Source organism: Arachis hypogaea, chromosome 17, assembly GCF_003086295.3.
Source record: "Arachis hypogaea cultivar Tifrunner chromosome 17, arahy.Tifrunner.gnm2.J5K5, whole genome shotgun sequence".
NCBI lineage: Eukaryota > Viridiplantae > Streptophyta > Magnoliopsida > Fabales > Fabaceae > Arachis > Arachis hypogaea.
Window position 1 is genome coordinate 114,849,407 of NC_092052.1, and position 17,012 is coordinate 114,866,418.

The following is a 17,012-nucleotide window of genomic DNA, read 5'->3' on the forward strand; positions in this document are numbered from 1 at the left end:
CTGAGTCAATATTTTATTCTGAGCCAATATGGCATTCAGAGTATCAACCTCAAGAACTCCCTTCTTCATAGGCGTCCCATTGCTCACAGGATTCCTTTCAGAAGTGTACATGAATTGGTTATTAGCAACCATGTCAATGAGTTCTTGAGCTTCTGCAGGCGTTTTCTTTAGGTGAATGGATCCACCTGCAGAAGTGTCCAATGACATCTTTGATAACTCAGATAAACCATCATAGAATATATCCAGGATGGTCCATTCTGAGAGCATGTCAGAAGGACACTTTTTGGTCAACTGTTTGTATCTTTCCCAAGCTTCATAGAGGGATTCACCTTCTTTCTGTCTGAAGGTTTGAACATCAGCTCTAAGCTTGCTCAGCTTTTGAGGAGGAAAGTACTTGGCTAAGAAAGCCGTGACCAGCTTATCCCAAGAGTTCAGGCTGTCTTTAGGTTGAGAATCCAACCATAATCTAGCTCTGTCTCTTACAGCAAAAGGGAAAAGCATGAGCCTGTAGACTTCAGGATCTACTCCATTAGTCTTAACAGTATCACATATCTGCAAGAATTCAGTCAAGAACTGAAAAGGATCTTCAGATGGAAGTCCATGAAACTTGCAGTTCTGCTGCATCAGAGAAACTAATTGAGGTTTCAGCTCAAAGTTGTTTGCTCCAATGGTAGGAATGGAGATGCTTCTTCCATGTAAATTGGAATTAGGTGCAGTAAAGTCACCAAGCATCTTCCTTACATTATTATTATTTTCGGCTGCCATCTCCTCTGCCTGTTCGAAAATTTCTGAATGGTTATCTCTGGATTGTTGTATTTTAGCTTCTCTTAATTTCCTCTTCAAAGTCCTTTCAGGTTCTGGATCTGCTTCCACAAGAATGTTCTTATCCTTGCTCCTGCTCATATGACAAAGAAGAAGGCACAGAAAAATAATAATAATAATAGAGATCCTTTATACCACAGTAAGGGGATCCCTGTATGAGTAGAAGAAGAGGGGGAGATAAAGAATGTGATGTAAGGAAGAAACACAACTGTACGAATGGAAGAGATGTGAGATGAGATGTTAGGATATGAATGAATAAATAGAGTAAGATGAGGGAGGGGAAATTTTCGAAAATTATTTTGAAAAAGAGTTAGTGATTTTTGAAAAATGGTTTTTGAAAAATGTTAGTAATTTTCGAAAATTTTTAAAATCAAAAATAGAAAATAAAAATAATTAGTTAATTAAAAAGAAATTTTTGAAAAAGAGGGAAGATATTTTCGAAAATTAGAGAGAGAGAGAGAGTTAGTTAGGTAGTTTTGAAAAAGTTAAGAAACAAACAAAAAGTTAGTTAGTTAGTTGAAACAAATTTTGAAAAGATAGGAAGTTAGGAGGTTAGAAAAGATATTTTGAAAAGATATTTTTGAAAAAGATAAGATAAGAAGATATTTTTGAAAAGATATGATAGAAATTAGTTTTTGAAAAAGATTTGATTTTTAAAATCACAATTAATGACTTGATTCATAAGAAATCACAAGATATGATTCTAGAACTTAAAGTTTGAATCTTTCTTAACAAGCAAGTAACAAACTTCAAATTTTTGAATCAAAACATTAATTGTTATTGTTATTTTCGAAAATATGGTATAAAAATAAGAAAAAGATTTTTGAAAAATATTTTTGGAATTTTCGAAAATAACTAAGAATTTTGAAAAAGATTTGATTTTTGAAAAAGATTTTGAAAAAGATAAGATTTTCAAATTGAAAATTTGATTTGACGCATAAGAAACAATTTGATTTTAAAAAAAATTTTGAAAAAGTCAACTCAAATTTTCGAATTTGATGAGAGAAAAAGGGAAAGATATTTTTTTGATTTTTGAATTTTTATGATGAGAGAGAAAAACACAAAAAAAAATGCAATGCATGAAATTTTTAGATCAAAACATGTGATGCATGCAAGAATGCTATGAATGTCAAGATGAACACCAAGAACACTATGAAGATCATGATGAACATCATAGACACAATTTTGAAAAATTTTTAATGCAAAGAAAACATGCAAGACACCAAACTTAGAATTCTTTAATGCTTAGACACTAAGAATTCAAGAATGCATATGATAAACATGAAAAGACACAAAACAAAAAATCATCAAGATCAAACAAGAAGACTTACCAAGAACAACTTGAAGATCATGATGAACACTATGAATGCATGAAATTTTCGAAAAATGCAAGATGCATATGCAAGTGACATCAAACTTATAATGTGACTCAAGACTCAAACAAGAAACAGAAAAATATTTTTGATTTTTATGATTTTCTAATTTTTTTGGATTTTTTCGAAAATTATATGAAAAAGAAAAATAAGGATTCCAAAATTTTTAACATGAATTCCAGGAATCTTGCCATGTTAGTCTAAAGCTTCAGTCCAGGAATTAGACATGGCTCACTAGCCAGCCAAGCTTTCAATGAAAGCTCCGGTCCAAAACACTAGACATAGCCAATGGCCAGCCAAGCTTCAGCAGATATGGATACTTTTCATGTATAGAGCAACTAAGTGTGTGAGAATCTCTTCATTTGGGATGGTAAGTTGAAACCCCAGTCCAAAAAATTAGACATGGCTTACAGCCAGCCAGGCTTCAACAAATCATCATGAAACACTAGAATTCATTCTTAAAAATTCTGAAGAAAAATATATTTTTGAAAATATTTTTTTTATTATTTTAATATTTTTTTTTTCGAAAACAGATGAGAGATTTTTGAAAATATTTTTGAAAAATTTTTGAAAAAAAAACAAAAAGAAAATTACCTAATCTGAGCAACAAGATGAACCGTCAGTTGTCCAAACTCAAACAATCCCCGGCAACGGCGCCAAAAACTTGGTGTTGTTGCCGGGATTGGGATCTTTGACAACTCTTGCCGAAAACTCAGACGATTATTGGCGCCAAACAGGAATAAACAAATCCCCGGCAACGGCGCCAAAAACTTGGTGCGCTGATCTCAATACATAATTGTCACAACTTCGATACAACTAACCAGCAAGTGCACTGGGTCGTCCAAGTAATACCTTACGTGAGTAAGGGTCGAATCCCACGGAGATTGTTGGTATGAAGCAAGCTATGGTCACCTTGCAAATCTCAGTCAGGCGGATATAAAGTGATAATGGTATTTTCGAATATTATATAATAAAATAGGGATAGAGATACTTATGTAATTAATTGGTAGGAATTTCAGATAAGCGAATGGAGATGCTTTTCGTTCCTCTGAACCTCTGCTTTCCTACTATCTTCATCCAATCAGTCTTACTCCTTTCCATGGCTGGCTTTATGCAAGGGCATCACCGTTGTCAGTGGCTACATCCCCTCCTCTCAGTGAATAATATGCTCACGCACCCTGTCACGGCACGGCTATTCATCTGTCGGTTCCCGATCATGCTGGAATAGGATTCACCCTCCTTTTGCGTCTGTCACTAACGCCCAGCACTCGCGAGTTTGAAGCTCGTCACAGTCATTCAATCATTGAATCCTACTCGGAATACCACAGACAAGGTTTAGACCTTCCGGATTCTCTTGAATGCCGCCATCATTCTAGCTTACACCACGAAGATTCTGGTTAGGAGATCTAAGAGATACTCATTCTAGCTTAATTCATGTAGAACAGAAGTGTTTGTCAGGCACGCGTTCATGAGGGAGAAGGATGATGAGCATCACACATAATCATCACCTTCATCACGTTCTTGGGTGCGAATGGATATCTTAGAAGCGAAATAAGAAGAATTGAATAGAAAACAGTAGTACTTTGCATTAATCTTTGAGGAACAGCAGAGCTCCACACCTTAATCTATGGAGTGTAGAAACTCTACCGTATGAAAATACATAAGTGAAGGTCCAGGCATGGCCGAGATGGCCAGCCCCCTAAACGAGATCAATAGTCTCCTAAGATGAACAATGGATTAAAACTGAGACCAAAGATTCCTAATACAATAGTAAGAGGTCCTATTTATAATAAACTAGTCACTAGGGTTTACATGAGTAAGTAATTGATGCATAAATCCACTTCCGGGGCCCACTTGGTGTGTGTTTGGGCTGAGCCTGAGTGTTGCACATGCAGAGGCCATTTGTGGAGTTGAACGCCAGTTTCTGTGCCAGTTTGGGCGTTTAACTCTGGTTTTGGATCCTTTTCTGGCGCTGGACGCCAGATTTGGGCAGAAGGCTGGCGTTGAACGCCAGTTTACATCGTCAATTCTTTGCCAAAGGATGGACTATTATATATTGCTGGAAAGCCCTGGATGTCTTCTTTCCAACGCAATTAGAAGCGCGCCATTTCGAGTTCTGTAGCTCTAGAAAATCCACTTTGAGTGCAGGGAGGTCAGAATCCAACAGCATCAGCAGTCCTTTTTCAACCTCTGAATCTGATTTCTGCTCAAGTCCCTCAATTTCAGCCAGAAAATACCTGAAATCACAGAAAAACACACAAACTCATAGTAAAGTCCAGAAATGTGAATTTAACATAAAAACTAATGAAAATATCCCTAAAAGTAACTAGATCCTACTAAAAACATACTAAAAACAATGCCAAAAAGCGTATAAATTATCCGCTCATCAGTTATGCATATATGATTCCTTGAAAATATGAATCAATTTAACCACATGTAAGCTCTATATATATAGATGGATAATAATTAGAATTACATGATTCATTTAGGAAGCTTGCATTTAGAATAGATTGCATTGCATAAGATTCCACCATTCTACCTTCACTCTTTTCTCTTGGATTTAGCATGAGGACATGCTAATGTTTAAGTGTGGGGAGGTTGATAAACCACTATTTTACAATTTATCTTTTGCTCAATTGAGTGTTTTTATCAATTCTTCACCCACTTATTCATAAGATTTGCATGGTTTTACAATTCCTTCCTTATTCCATGATATATGTGAAAACATGTTTCCTATGCTTTAAAAATATTAATTTTAATTATCCTTTATTACCATTTGATGCCATGATCTATGTGTTAAGTAATTTTAGGCTTCATAGGGCAGGAATGGCTTAGAGGACAGAAAGGAAACACGCAAAAATGGAAAGAACGCACAAAATGGAGTTTTGAAGAAAATGGCAGCGACGCGCACGCATGGACGATGCGGATGGGTGCCTAGGCGCAGAGCACAAATGATGCGAACGCGTGACTAACACGTACGCGTGACAAGGAAAAACTCCAAATGATGCGCACGCGTGACCCACGCGCACCCGTGACGGATGCTACGTGCAGAAAATTGTAAAAGTCGCCCCCAGTGATTTCTAGGCCCTTTTTCGGCCCAAATCCAGGCTCAGAAACATAGAATAGAGGCTGGAGAATAAGGGAATCAATCAGTCATTTATCATTCAAGGAACATTCACACAAGTTTAGGTTTTAGATGTAGTTTTCTAGAGAGAGAGGTTCTCTCCTCTCTTTTAGGTTTTAGAATTAGGATTTCTCTTAGAGTATGGTTATTTCTTCAATCCAGGTTCAATGTTCCTTTAATTTATGTTTCTCTCCTACTTTTATTTACTCTAATGCTTTTACTTGTTAATTACTTATGTTGCCAAATTGGCTTATGAACCTTCCCATGTTAGCTTTGAATTTATGTTTAAATGCAATTTGAGGTATTTCAGAATTTTGATATTCTTAGCTTTCATTGATGAAAAGGCATTTTTATTCGAGTAGATTTCCTTCTCTTTTGGCTTTGGATAAGTAATTGGTGACACTTGAGTTGTCAAACTCAGCAGTTGATTGAAAATTGAGAATTGCTTATTGATTTGGATCCCTCTAAAACTAATCTTTCCATAGGAGTTGACTAGGACTTGAGGAATCAAGTTAATTAGTCCACTTGACTTTCCTTTATTTAGTAAGGGTTAAATAAGTGGGAGCAATAAACAATTCTCATCACACTTTATAAGGATAACTAGGATGGGATTTCCAGTTCTCATACCTTGCCAAGAGTTTTCTAATTATTAATTTATTTTTCTTGCCATTTAAATTACTTGTTCCTTATTTCAAAAACCCAAAAATATACAATTCCATAACCAATAATAAATCATACTTCCCTGCAATTCCTTGAGAGACGATCCGAGGTTTAAATACTTCGGTTATAAATTTTATTGGATTTTGTTACTTGTGACAACAAAACTTTTGTACGAAAGGATTCTCTGTTGGTTTAGAAACTATACTTACAATGCGATTATTTTTATAAAATTCTTTACCGGCAGAAATCCAAATCATCAGTGGTCGACGTGAGTACAGCCTACAACGCCCTGATCGGTCGGACAACGCTAAATCAGCTCAGCGCAGTAGTCTCGACTCCACATCTGTGCATGAAGTTCCCGACCACAGAAGGGATCGCTACGATAAAAGCAGACTAGAAAACAGCACACCGCTGTTACAATGAAAGTCTGAAGCTTAGAGTCAAAGGAGAAAAAATCCACACCATCGAACTCGGGAGAGTTCGAGGGCGGGAAGAACTTCATCCACAACCTAAAGGCGAGATAGAAAAAGTCTAGATCGGAGATGTCCCAGATAAAACAACCAATATTGGCACAATCCTAAAAGGAGACGTAAAGGAGTCCCTCATACAATTCTTAAGAGATAATGTCGACCTCTTTGCATGGAAGGCCACAGACATGCCTGGCATAGACCCCAAACTACTGTGCCACAAAATGGAAGTATATCCAGGATCTTGGCCAGTACAGCAGAGACGAAGAAAGCTCGGACCAGAAAGATCCCAAGCTGTGGAAGAACAGGTGCAAGCTCTACTAGAGGCAGGATTCATAAGAGAAGTCAAATACCCACTATGGCTAGCCAACATCATCCTAGTAAAGAAATCAAAGGGGAAGTGGTGGATGTGCACCGACTATACCGATCTCAACAAAGGTTGCCCAAAAGATCCCTATCCACTCCCAAGTATCGACACCCTAGTGGATGCTTTTTCCGGATAAAAATACCTCTCGTTTATGGACGCTTATTCGAGATACAATCAAATCCCAATGTATCCACCCGATCAAGAAAAAACCTCATTCTTAACCCCAAAAGTAAACTACTGCTACGTCATCATGCCATTCGGTCTCAAAAACGCAGGAGCCACGTATCAAAGATTAATGAACAATGTCTTCGCAGACCCTATCGGGAAACTTATGGAGGTATATATGGACGACATTTAGTAAAAACACAAAGCGAGGAGACATTACTATCCAACCTCGCCCAAGTGTTCAAAACCATACGTAAGCATGGCATGAGACTTAATCCAGCAAAATGCACCTTCGCAATAGAAGCGGGCAAATTTCTGGGATTCATGCTCACACAAAGAGGAATAGAAGCAAACCCGTACAAGTGCCAGGCCATAATCGACATGAAAAGCCCGAGCTGTGTCAAAGAGGTGCAACAACTCAACGGAAGATTGGCAGCCTTGTCCATATTTCTAGCCGGATCAGTAATAAGATCTCTCCCCTTCTACGCCACTCTAAGGAAGGGAAAGAGGTTTGAATGGACAACAGAGTGCGAGTAGGCCTTCCAGGATTTCAAAAGGTTCCTGGGACAACCACCTACCACGCGAAGGAGAACCACTTGTATTGTACCTCGTAGTAGAAAATCGGGCAGTAGCCTCAGCACTGGTCAGAGAAGACGAAAGTGGACAACAACCTATATGCTTCATCAGCAAAGCCCTACAAGGGTCCGAAGTGAACTACCAAAAAATAGAAAAATTCACCTATGCTCTCATACTAACGTCTCGATGACTTCGCCCATATTTTCAAGCCCACATCATCAAGGTTCGGACCAACCAGCCCATAAAAGGCATTTTGCAGAAAACGGATTTGGCAGGAAGAATCTTACAGTGGACAGTCGAGTTGTCCGAATTCGACATTCAATATGAAGCTCGGACAGCCATCAAATCACAGTACCTAGCCGACTTCATTGCAGAGTTCATTAACACCCCAAAAGTCCCTACAGAATAGAATCTCTACGTAGACGGCTCTTCGAACAAAACCGGGAGCAGAGCAGGCGTGATAATAGAAAGCAATCAGGGAACCTAAATCGAACTCTCCCTAAAGTTCGAGTTCCCTGCTTCAAACTATCAGGCCGAATATGAGGCATTACTAGCTGGTTTGAAGCTGGCTAAGGAGGTTGGAGCTCAAAAACTTATCATCTTTAGCGGCTGTTAAGTAGTCACCTCATAAATAGCAGGGAGATACCAAGCCAAAGATCCGACCATGAAAAAATACTTGGACAAAACCAGGGAACAACTCGGACAACTCAGGGAATATGAGGTCTACCACATACCTCGAGAACAGAATGTTCGAGCTGATGCACTCTCAAAACTAGCCAGCACCAAATCAGGGGGCAACAATAGAAGCCTTATCCAAGAAATACTGCAGAACCCGTCAATTTCGGAAGAAGAAAAGGTCCTAGCCATAACAGGTCTAGATCAAGGATGGATGACTCCCATAATTAACTACCTCAAAACAGAAACACTCCCTGCAGATAAGAAGGATGCAAAGAGGTTAAAATGGGAGGCACAATACTACACCATCATAAATAATACTCTATACAAGAGAGGGATTTTAACACCACTGTTAAAATGTGTGCCAACTTCCAACACAAAGGAAGTGTTAGAAGAAATACACAGTGGCATTTGTGGCAACCATCTTGGATCACAAGCTCTCACCAAAAAAGTACTCCGAGCCGGATTCTATTAGCCGACTTTACAAAAGGAAGCAACAGAGTTCATAAAGACATGTCCACCATGCCAGAAACATGCTAATTTTCACATCGCCCCACCAGAGAAACTCATCAGTGTAACCTCACCCTGGCCATTTGCAAAATGGGGACTCGACCTCCTTGGGCCCTTCCCCCAAGGATCAGGACAGGCCAAGTTTCTCATCGTAGGGTTAGACTATTTCACAAAGTGGATTGAGGCAGAGCCCCTAGCTAATGCCACTGCTTAAAGAAGTCAAAAATTCCTATATAGAAACATTGTCACAAGATTTGGAGTTCCATACTCCATTACCACAGACAATGGCACTCAATTTACAGATGCAGGCTTCAGAAAATTGGTGGTCGACTTGAAAATAAAGCACCAATTCACGTCTGTAGAACACCCCCAGGCCAATGGACAGGTAGAAGCCGCCAATAAAGTTATATTAGCCGGGCTAAAACGGAGGTTACAGGATGCAAAGGGAGCCTGAGCTGAAGAGCTCCCACAAGTCCTATGGGCATATCGGACAACTCCACACTCCACGACAGGGGAGTCACCCTTCCGACTAGCTTATGGAATAGAGGCAATGATCCCAGTAGAATTCTGGTGCACGAAATTGTAAATCACACTTTTCACAACTCGTACCACTAACCAGCAAGTGCACTGGGTCGTCCAAGTAATACCTTACGTGAGTAAGGGTCGATCCCACGGAGATTGTCGGCTTGAAGCAAGCTACGGTTATTCTGTAACTCTTAGTCAGGAAATTAGTAATAAAAATGATTGGATTTATGAAGAGTAAATAACATAAAATAAATACTTGTATTCAGTAGTGGAGAACAGGTTAAGGTTCTGGAGATGCTCTGTCTTCTGAATTTCTGCTTTCCTACGGTCTTCTTCTTCACACACGCAGATCTCCTTCCATAGCAAGCTGTATATTGGTGGATCACCATTGTCAATGGCTACCATCCATCCTCTCAGTGAAATGGTCTAAATACGCTGTCACCGCACGGCTAATCATCTGTTGGTTCTCACTCATGTTGGAATAGAATCCATTGATTCTTTTGCGTCTGTCACTACGCCCAACACTCGCGAGTTTGAAGCTCGTCATAGTCATCCCTTCCCAGATCCTACTTGGAATACCACAGACAAGGTTTAAACTTTCTGGATCTCAGGAATGGCCGCCAATAATTCTAGCCTATACCATGAAGACTCTGATCGTGAACCAGGAGGCTAAGAGATACACACTCAAGCTAGTGCAGATAGAACGGAGGTGGTTGTCAGGCACACGTTCATAAGTGAGAATGATGATGAGTGTCACGGATCATTGATGAGCGGATAATTTATACGCTTTTTGACATTGTTTTTAGTATGTTTTTAGTAGGATCTAGTTACTTTTAGGGATGTTTTTAATAGATTTTGTGTTAAATTCACATTTCTGGACTTTACTATGAGTTTGTGTGTTTTTCTGTGATTTCAGGTATTTTCTGGCTGAAATTGAGGGACTTGAGCAGAAATCAGATTCAGAGGTTGAAAAAGGACTGCTGATGCTGTTGGATTCTGACCTCCCTGCACTCAAAGTGGATTTTCTGGATTTACAGAACTCGAAATGGCGCGCTTCCAATTGCGTTGGAAAGTAGACATCCAGGGCTTTCCAGCAATATATAATAGTCCATACTTTGGCCAAGAATTGACGACGTAAACTGGCGTTCAACGCCAGCTTTCTACCCAAATCTAGCGTCCAGCGCCAAAAAAGGATCCAAAACCAGAGTTGAACGCCCAAACTGGCACAAAAACTGGCGTTCAACTCCACAATTGGCCTCTGCACGTGCAACACTTAAGCTCAGCCCAAACACACAACAAGTGGGCCCCGGAAGTGGATTTATACATCAAATACTTACTCATGTAAACCCTAGTAGCTAGTTTATTATAAATAGGACCTCTTACTATTGTATTAGGCATCTTGGGATTACCTCATGATCCTTTGATCACGTTTTAGGGGGCTGGCCATCTCGGCCATGCCTGGACCTTTCACTTATGTATTTTCAACGGTAGAGTTTCTACACTCCATAGATTAAGGTGTGGAGCTCTGCTGTTCCTCAAAGATTAATGCAAAGTACTACTGTTTTCTATTCAATTCTTCTTATTTCGCTTCTAAGATATCCATTCGCACCCAAGAACGTGATGAAGGTGATGATTATGTGTGACGCTCATCATCCTTCTCCCTTATGAACGCGTGCCTGACAAACACTTCTGTTCTACATGAATTAAGCTAGAATGAATATCTCTTAGATCTCCTAACCAGAATCTTCGTGGCGTAAGCTAGAATGATGGCGGCATTCAAGAGAATCCGGAAGGTCTAAACCTTGTCTGTGGTATTCCGAGTAGGATTCAATGATTGAATGACTGTGACGAGCTCCTAACTCGCGATTGCAGGGCGTTAGTGACAGACGCAAAAGGATAGTAAATCCTATTCCAGCATGATCGAGAACCGACAGATGAATAGCTGTGCCGTGACAGGGTGCGTGAGCATATTATTCACTGAGAGGATAAGATGAAGCCATTGACAAAGGTGATGCCTCCAGACGATTAGCCGTGCCGTGACAGGGCATTGGATCATTTTTCCGAGAGATGACCGAAAGTAGCCGTTGACAATGGTGATGTATCACATAAAGCCAGCCATGGAAAGGAGTAAGACTGATTGGATGAAGATAGCAGGAAAGCAGAGGTTCAGAGGAACGAAAAGCATCTCCATTCGCTTATCTGAAATTCCTACCAATGATTTACATAAGTATCTCTATCCCTATTTTATTATATAATATTCAAAAACACCATTATCACTTTATATCTGCCTGACTGAGATTTACAAGGTGACCATAGCTTGCTTCATACCAACAATCTCCGTGGGATTCGACCCTTACTCACGTAAGGTATTACTTGGACGACCCAGTGCACTTGCTGGTTAGTTGTATCGAAGTTGTGACAATTATGAATTAAGATCAGAGCACCAAGCTCTGGAGCCATTACCAGGATTTGTTCGAGCCTGGAGATCACAATTTCGTGCACCAAGTTTTTGGCGCCGTTGCCGGGGATTGTTCGAGTTTGGACAACTGACGGTTCATCTTGTTGCTCAGATTAGGTAATTTTCTTTTTGTTTTCTTTTCAAAAATTTTTTAAAAATATTTCAAAATTTTCTCACTTATTTTCGAAAAAAAAATGTTTTCAAAAATATTATTTTTCTTCAGAATTTTTAAGAATGAATTCTAGTGTTTCATGAAGCATGTTGAAGCCTATCTGGCTGTAAAGCCATACCCAAACTACTTTGGGATTGGCATTCAACTAATCACTCCAGTCCATGTAATTATATGCTAAAGCTTGGCTGGCTATTAAGCCATGCCTGACCCTTTGATTGGAGCTTTAAGACTAACATGGCGAGATTCCTGGAATTCATATTAAAAATTTTGAAATCCTTATTTTTGTTTTTCAAATAATTTTCGAAAAAAAAATACAAAAAAAATTAGAAAATCATAAAAATCAAAAATATTTTGTATTTCTTGTTTGAGTCTTGAGTCATGTTATAAGTTTGGTGTCAATTGCATGTGCATCTTGCATTTTTTGAAAATTTCATGCATTCATAGTGTTCTTCATGATCTTCAAGTTGTTCTTTGTCAGTCTTCTTGTTTGATCTTGATGTTTTCCTTGTTTTGTGTCTTTTCTTGTTTTACATGTACATTTTTTTATTTATTAGAGTCTAAACATGAAAGATTTCTAAGTTTGGTGTCTTGCATGTTTTCTTTGCAAAAAAATTTTTTTCAAAAATATGTTCTTGATGTTCATCATGATATTCACGGTGTTCTTGGTGTTCATCTTGACATTCATAGCATTCTTGCACACATTCATAGTTTTGATCTAAAATTGCCATGCATTGCATTATTTTTCTTGTTTTTCTCTCTCATCATAAAAATTCAAAAAAAAAATATCTTTCCCTTTTTCTCTCATCAAATTCGAAAATTTGGATTGACTTTTTCAAAAATTTTTAAAATCAAGTTGTTTCTTATGAAGTCAAATCAAATTTTCAATTTGAAAATCTTATCTTTTTCAAAATCTTTTTCAAAAAAAATCAAATCTTTTTCAAAATTATTAGTTATTTCCGAAAATTCCAAAAATATTTTTCAAAAATCTTTTTCTTATTTTTATATAAAATTTTCGAAAATAACTAATCAATTAATGTTTTGATTCAAAAATTTCAAGTTTGTTACTTGCTTGTTAAGAAAGATTCAAACTTTGAGTTCTAGAATCATATCTTGTGATTTCTTGTGAATCAAGTCATTAATTGTGATTTTAAAAAAATCAAATCTTTTTCAAAAACTAATTTCTATCATATCTTTTCAAAAATATCTTCTTATCTTATCTTTTTCAAAAATATCTTTTCAAAATATCTTTTCTAACTTCCTAACTTCTTATCTTTTTAAAATTGGTTTTCAAAATTTGTTTCAACTAACTAACTAACTTTTTGTTTGTTTCTTAACTTTTTCAAAACCACCTAACTAATTCTCTCTTTCTAATTTTCGAAAATATATTCCCTCTTTTTCAAAATTTCTTTTTAATTAACTAATTATTTTTAATTTTTATTTTTGATTTCAAAAAATTTTCGAAAAAAAAATACTAAACATTTTTCAAAAAACTATTTTCAAAAATCACTAACTCTTTTTCAAAATAATTTTCGAAAAATTTCCCTCCCCCATCTTACTCTATTTATTCATTCATATCCTAACATCTCATCTCACATCTCTAGCCTCCTCACAGTTGTGTTTCTTCCATTATATTACATTCTTTGTCTCTCCCTCTTCTTCAACTCACACAGGGATCCCTATACTGTGGAATAAAGGATCTCTATTATCATTATTATTTTTCTGTGCCTTCTTCTTTGTCATATGAGCAGGAGCAAGGATAAAAACATTCTTGTGGAAGCAGATCCAGAACCTGAAAGGACTCTGAAGAGAAAATTAAGAGAAGCTAAAATACAACAATCCAGAGATAACCTTTCAGAAATTTTCGAACAGGCAGAGGAGATGGCAGCCGAAAATAATAATAATGTAAGGAAGATGCTTGGTGACTTTACTGCACCTAATTCCAATTTACATGGAAGAAGCATCTCCATTCCTGCCATTGGAGCAAACAACTTTGAGCTGAAACCTCAATTAGTTTCTCTGATGCAGCAGAACTGCAAGTTTCATGGACTTCCATCCGAAGATCCTTTTCAGTTCTTAACTGAATTCTTGCAGATATGTGATACTGTTAAGACTAATGGAGTAGATCCTGAAGTCTACAGACTCATGCTTTTCCCTTTTGCTGTAAGAGACAGAGCTAGATTATGGTTGGATTCTCAACCCAAAGACAGCCTGAACTCTTGGGATAAGCTGGTCACGGCTTTCTTAGCCAAGTACTTTCCTCCTCAAAAGCTGAGCAAGCTTAGAGCTGATGTTCAAACCTTCAGACAGAAAGAAGGTGAATTTCTCTATGAAGCCTGGGAAAGATACAAACAGTTGACCAAAAAGTGTCCTTCTGACATGCTTTCAGAATGGACCATCCTGGATATATTCTATGATGGTCTGTCTGAGTTATCTAAGATGTCATTGGATACTTCTGCAGGTGGATCCATTCACCTAAAGAAAACGCCTGCAGAAGCTCAAGAACTCATTGACATGGTCGCTAATAACCAGTTCATGTACACTTCTGAAAGGAATCCTGTGAGTAATGGGACGCCTATGAAGAAGGGAGTTCTTGAGGTTGATACTCTGAATGCCATATTGGCTCAGAATAAAATATTGACTCAGCAAGTCAATATGATCTCTCAGAGTCTGCATGGAATGCAAGCTGCATCCAACAGTACTCAAGAGGCATCTTCTGAAGAAGAAGCTTACGATCCTGAAAACCCTGCAATAGCAGAGGTAAATTATTTAGGTGAGCCTTATGGAAACACCTATAACTCATCATGGAGAAATCATCCAAATTTCTCATGGAAGGATCAAAAGCCTCAACAAGGCTTTAATAATGGTGGAAGAAACAGGTTTAGCAATAGCAAACCTTTTCCATCATCCACTCAGCAACAGACAGAGAACTCTGAACAAAATGCTTCTAATTTAGCAAATCTAGTCTCTGATCTATCTAAGGCCACTGTAAGTTTCATGAATGAAACAAGGTCTTCCATTAGAAATCTGGAAGCACAAGTGGGCCAGCTGAGTAAAAGGATCACTGAAATCCCTCCTAGTACTCTCCCAAGCAATACAGAAGACAATCCAAAAGGAGAGTGCAAGGCCATTGACATAAGCATCATGGCCGAACCTGTGAGGAGAGGAGAGGACGTGAATCCCAAGGAGGAATACCTCCTGGGACGTCCAGTGGTCAATAAGGAGCTTCCCTCTGAGGAACCAAAGGACTCTGGGGCCCATCTAGAGATCATAGAGATCCCACTGAACCTCCTTATGCCCTTCATGAGCTCTGATGAGTATTCCTCTTCTGAAGAGAATGAGGATGTTACTGAAGAGCAAACTGCCAAGTTTCTTGGTGCAATCATGAAGCTAAATGCCAAATTATTTGGCATTGATACTTGGGAAGTTGAACCTCCCTTGTTCATCAATGAACTAAGTGATCTGGATCAACTGACATTGCCTCAGAAGAGACAGGATCCTGGAAAGTTCATAATACCCTGTACCATAGGCACCATGATCTTTAAGGCTCTGTGTGACCTTGGTTCAGGAATAAACCTCATGCCCCTCTCTGTAATAGAGAAACTGGGAATCTATGGGGTGCAAGCTGCTAAAATCTCACTAGAGATGGCAGACAGCTCAAGAAAACAGGCTTATGGACAAGTAGAGGATGTGTTAGTAAAGGTTGAAGGCCTTTACATCCTTGCTGATTTCATAGTCCTGGATACTGGAAAGGAAGAGGATGAATCCATCATCCTAGGAAGACCTTTCCTGGCCACAGCAAGAGCTGTGATTGATGTTGACAGAGGTGAAATATTCCTTCAATGGAATGAGAACTCCCTTGTGTTTAAAACTCAAGGATCTCCCTCTGCAACCATGGAGAGGAAGCAGAAAAAGCTTCTCTCCAAGCAGAGTCAATCAGAGCCCCCACAGTCAAACTCTAAGTTTGGTGTTGGGAGGCCACAACCAAACTCTAAGTTTGGTGTTGAACTCCCATATCCAAACTCTAAGTTTGGTGTTGGAGAGTCTCAACAAAGCTCTGCACATCTGTGAGGCTCCATGAGAGCCCACTGTCAAGCTATTGACATTAAAGAAGCGCTTGTTGGGAGGCAACCCAATGTTTATTTATCTAACTATATTTTTCTTAGTTATGTGTCTTTATAGGTTCATGATCATGAGGAGTCACAAAATAAATATAAAAATTGAAAACGGAATCAAAAACAGCAGAAGAAAAATCACACCCTGGAGGAGCATCTGTCTGGCGTTCAAATGCCAGAACAGAGCATAGTTCTGGCGCTGAACACCCAGAATGGGAGCATCCTGGCGCTGAACACCCAGAACAAGCATGGTTCTGGCGTTCAACGCCAGAAATGGCAGCAAAGGGGCGTTGAACGCCCAAAATGGGCACCAACCTGGCGCTGAACGCCCAGAGTTGTGTGCAAGGGCATTTTACATGCCTAAATTGGTGCAGGGATGTAAATGCCTTGACACCTCAGGATCCTGTGGACCCCACAGGATCATCTCAGGATCTGTGGACCCCACAGGATCCCCACCTACCTCATCATCTCTCTTTCCATTCATGATCATCCCTTCTTTTTTTTCCATTTACCACTCACATCCATACACCCACTACCTTCAAAAATTCAATATCTCTCTCCCACCCAATCCCACCCATATGGCCGAATACACACTCCCATCCATCTCCTCCATATCTTCTTCTTATTCTTCTATTCTTTCTTCTTTTGCTCGAGGGCGAGCAACATTCTAAGTTTGGTGTGGTAAAAGCATAGTTTTTTTGTTTTTTCCATCAAGGGTCTATAGCTCAGTGGTAGAACATTTGACTGCAAATAAGAGATCCCTGAGATACCTCAAGGGATACATTTTCTTCCACACAATTATTGGAAGCAACTAAGGGTGGAACATCAAGAGCACTCCATCATCCTTCATGAAATCAGAGAAGATCTAAAAGCACTGAAGGAGGAGCAACAAAGGCAAGGAAGAGACATAGAAGAGCTCAAGGACATCATTGATCCCTCAAGAAGGAAATGCCACCATCACTAAGGTGGATTCATTCCTTGTTCTTAATTCTTCTGCTTTTCGTTT

At 38.8% G+C, this 17,012-nt stretch overlaps 1 non-coding gene across 1 annotated transcript; it reads left to right on the forward strand.

The window, feature by feature from the left end:
* Positions 1–265: 265 nt before the first annotated feature.
* Positions 266–369, forward strand: LOC112767890 (small nucleolar RNA R71). The gene has a single exon (XR_003185331.1). It is a non-coding gene; the product is annotated as a small nucleolar RNA R71 (small nucleolar RNA).
* The last annotated feature ends 16,643 nt before the right edge of the window (positions 370–17,012 follow it).